This window comes from Glycine soja, chromosome 16 (assembly GCF_004193775.1).
Source record: "Glycine soja cultivar W05 chromosome 16, ASM419377v2, whole genome shotgun sequence".
Taxonomy (NCBI): domain Eukaryota; kingdom Viridiplantae; phylum Streptophyta; class Magnoliopsida; order Fabales; family Fabaceae; genus Glycine; species Glycine soja.
The window spans coordinates 8,288,212-8,292,607 of NC_041017.1; positions in this window are offsets into that span (position 1 = coordinate 8,288,212).

The following is a 4,396-nucleotide window of genomic DNA, read 5'->3' on the forward strand; positions in this document are numbered from 1 at the left end:
TCGGATTTTAAAATAATTGAATTAAATAGGCTAAGATTTAAGTTTTTAAAAGGTATTTAGCCGTTTATCAGGCTAATTAACTTTCAATTTACTGTTTAAATATATAATAACTAAGATTTTATAATACATATTCAATCTGATAATTAAATATTAATATAACATATTTATACTTATTATATACAAAACATAACGCGTTTCATTAAATATTACATTTAGTTTAATAGTAAAAATATTTTAAAATTGAATTACCCCAACTACGTAAAAAAAGCCTAATTATTTAAAATTCCTTTATACAATTATTATGAATTAATGTTTCATGTTTTGATCTATCGAATGTGTTTTGTTTTCGAATAAACACGTTGCCCTTAAATAACGTAAAGCGGTGAAGACTGAACAGGTCAACGTCGTAATAAATAAATACTATCTGAAAAAGTTATTTTGGCTTTATAATTTGGGGACCAGAACAAAGATGAGCACACTATTCTGCACACTTGATCGCTTGGCTTGGGGATCAAGCAAGACATAAAACCTTCCATTACTTTATAAAAAAAATGCTTAATTATATAACCGATGTCTTAATTATAATTCAAAAATGAGTTAGATTTTTTAATTATTAAAAAAATTAACAAGTCCTTCAATTATTTAAAAATATTTCAATTGAGTCTGTGACTTATTAAAAATTTTAATTAACTTCTTTAACAGTTTAAAAACACTACAATTAAATCTTTCAATTATTAAAAAATTTAATCAAATCCTCCAAATCATTTAAAAAATAGGTTAAATTATAATTATATTCCTCCTATTTTTAAATCAAGACATGTTTCTTTATTTTTTTAAATAAGTAATTTTGATACGTTGATGATCCAAAATCAAACGTTGACTTTGATGTGTCTTAGGATTGACGTGACACATATGTGGACAGTTAACGTAATATTTAAGTGATAAAGGAGTTAAAAAATGAAAAATAAAAATAATCTTAATGAAAGTTAAACTCATCATATTTTATTTAAAGACATCACTAAAATAATTGTTTTGTTAAATTAGTTTCACAAACACTATTTTACATGTACCAATAAGCAAGAGTTATTAATTTTTTCCAAATTATAAAAATTTATAAATTAAAATAAATTAATTAAAATTTAATATTAAATGCATTCATTTTTATTATAAAATTTAATTTTATATAAATTAGTAAATTATTATATTAAAAAATTGCTCTTATTTAATTATATTTTAAAACAATTACATAAACTAATATATAGATTATTTAAAAAATTATCTTTTGTAATTTAACCAAATTAAGTAAATTTAAAATCATATTCAAATAATTAAAAAAATTTAACTTTTAAAAACTAAAATAAAAATTTGTATTATTTATATATAAAAATAACTTTACATAATATTTATAAACTAATATATGAATAATTTACATATTAATTTATGCAGTTTTTGTGATCTATATAGCTTTTATTAAAAAAATTATTTAATAAATAATTTTTTATAGTTAAAATGAAATTATTAAAATATACGCTTTCTAAAATATTAAATATTAAAATTCATGAATTTACATAATTAGAATAAAAATAAATTTAAGTAATTTATATATTTTACATATTAATTGGTGTAATTATATTGATTTAAATAATTGGAGTAAAAATAATATGTACATTAAAATCAATTTATGAAATAATTTCTGGAAATAATTTGTATATTAATTTATGAAATTTAATTATAAATTATTAAAATAAAAATATTTAAACTATTCAAAATAAATACTACAAAATAAAATTAAAAATATTTTTTAATTTATAAAATTTTATAATTCAAAAAAATAATAACTCTTGATTAATAATATGTATAAAATCGTGTTTATAAAGTTAACAAAATAAAATAAGTATCTTTGTAGTTTATTACGTTATCTTTAAATAAAATGTCATGAGTTTAACTTTTATCAATATTTTTTTATTTTCATTTTATTTAAGTTCTTGTGACATAAGCATTATGTCAAAATCTTACATAATCGTCATCACATCAAAGTCAACATTTGATTTTAAATGGTCAATTAATGAAATGATCAAAGTTATTTACTCTTGAAAATGAAAAAAGACTAAATGTCTTAATTTAAAAATAGTGAGACCAAAATCATATATTTGAGATTATAAGGGATCAAAATTATAATTTTGCCTAAAAAATGTTATAATCATTTAAACTATCAAAGTTGATAGAAAGGATACGACTTTAGTAGTTTTAAATGATTGGAGGATTTCATTAAACTTTTTATTATTAAGAGATCAAATTAAATATTTAATTATAATTAAGAGACTAGTTGTATAACTAAGTCAAAATAATAATAATAATAATAATAATAATAATAATAATAATAATAATAATAATTTAATAGTTATATTATGATTGTTGTTGTTGTTATTGCAAAAGATTCAAGGAATGTTTCGACATTTATCAACATTATGAGAAGAAAAAATATATAAAATAGTTTTCTAACAATTAATGTCAAATAAGTATTTTTTAAGAGGAGGGATTAATTTATACTGGTGTAATTTTGAGTACTATTACATTATTTTATAACTTGATATAAAAAGTGGTTTTTATTGATCCAACAGATGAATTATAGTTACATATTACCTAGATTGTATGTGTCAAATTTTGTTAAAATTAAACAAGAATAAGAAGGTAATCAAATGATCCATTAGTATATTTTGAAATATTTATATTACATTTATTTTAATTTATAAGAACGAGGTATAAAATAATTTTGGATTAATATCAAATTTTAGATGTATGATCTATGCGAAAAGAACTTTCAATCCAATGATGAATTTTAAGAAAACACTATCCAATTGAAAGTTATAGAATGATATAATAGTTATTAAATTCAAGATATAGACTATGTTAGACAAAACTAACTGAAAAACTAGTTGAAAGTCGAAAAGCTAATTCAAAGCTGAAAGCTGGAAGCCGAAAAACTAATTAGTAGCTAAAAAGTTAGTTGGAAGCCAAAAAACTACTTGATACCTTAAAGCTGAAAGCCAGAAAAACTAACTGGTGGTTGAAAGCTCGAAGCTGAAAAGCTAGCTTATTAAATTATAATATTTGATAAAACTAAATGTTGAAGTAGCTAAAAAATGTAAAATGATAGAAAAATAATACAATCGTGATTTATTTAAAAAAGAAAACTAGGAAATTGGATAAATAAATTAAGGATAAAAATGGAAGAAAATATAAAAAGCTAAAAGCTAGCATTTTAAAAAACTCTACTTCGGCTATGTAGAGAAGTCATTTAAGCTAACTTCTAACTTTTTTACTAGCTAAAACTTATTTAACTATTTAGTAAACAAGCTTTTTTTAGTAGTCTTTAGCGTTTTTTGAAACACTACTTGAAGTAGGGCTTTTGAAAATCCTAATTTCTAGCTTATAGCTTTTTATATTTTCTTTCATTTTTATCCTCAATATATTTATCTAATTTAAATAAATCATGATTTTATTAGCTACTTCGATAGTTAGTTTTACTAAACGCTAATAATATAATAAGTTAGTTTTTCAACTTCCAACTATCAACTAACTTTTTAGCTTCCAGATAGTTTTTCAGCTAGTTTTGTCAAACATAGTATTCAAGTAATGTTTCAAATAATTATTCAGCTAGTTTCATTGGTTGATTTTCATTTGTTTAGTAACAATCCTTTTCTCCTTTTTGGTTTCCTTGAGCTCAATTTCTCCCTTGCATGAGGTCTCAAATTGGTCTTTTGTTAGAATCTAGCTTGAAACTATTTTGATGTTGATCTAGGTTTTATTAGCTAATCTTGAATCACAAGCTGAGAAAGACCCCAGAGATTCTCCAAGGTTCATTCTTGCATTTTCCCTCTACAAGAAGCTTGGAACCCTAGGGATTGTTTTCAGTAAGGGAAGCTTTATTTTGTTTTGAATGCTTTGATTGTATGTATTATGTTTGAAATGAGGATGTTTCGGTGTTTGTGAATTTTATGAACATGGGAAGCTCTTCACATGTGATTGGGATAAGTGAGTATGCTTTTTAGAGCCTTAAACTCATTTTTTGCAACCCGAATGTTTGCTCCACTACTACAAATAAGGTCTTCGATGATGACTCTTTAAGGCCTTCCATGATAGTTAAAAATCGTCATGAAATTTACCGTTGTAGAATATGGACTACTTTCCAAGACAATTTTAAAATCGTCATAGAATATGTTGCATTCTTACAATAAAATCCTTTTTACATGTAGCTTTGTGACGAGTTTTTTAGAAAATCGATTTCTATGATAGTTCCCAGCAAATCTTCATATGTTACATTTTGTCCCTAGATGATAAATTGATCCATAATTGCAATCCCTTGTTCTTTGCTTCTCATTACTAGAAAATATGC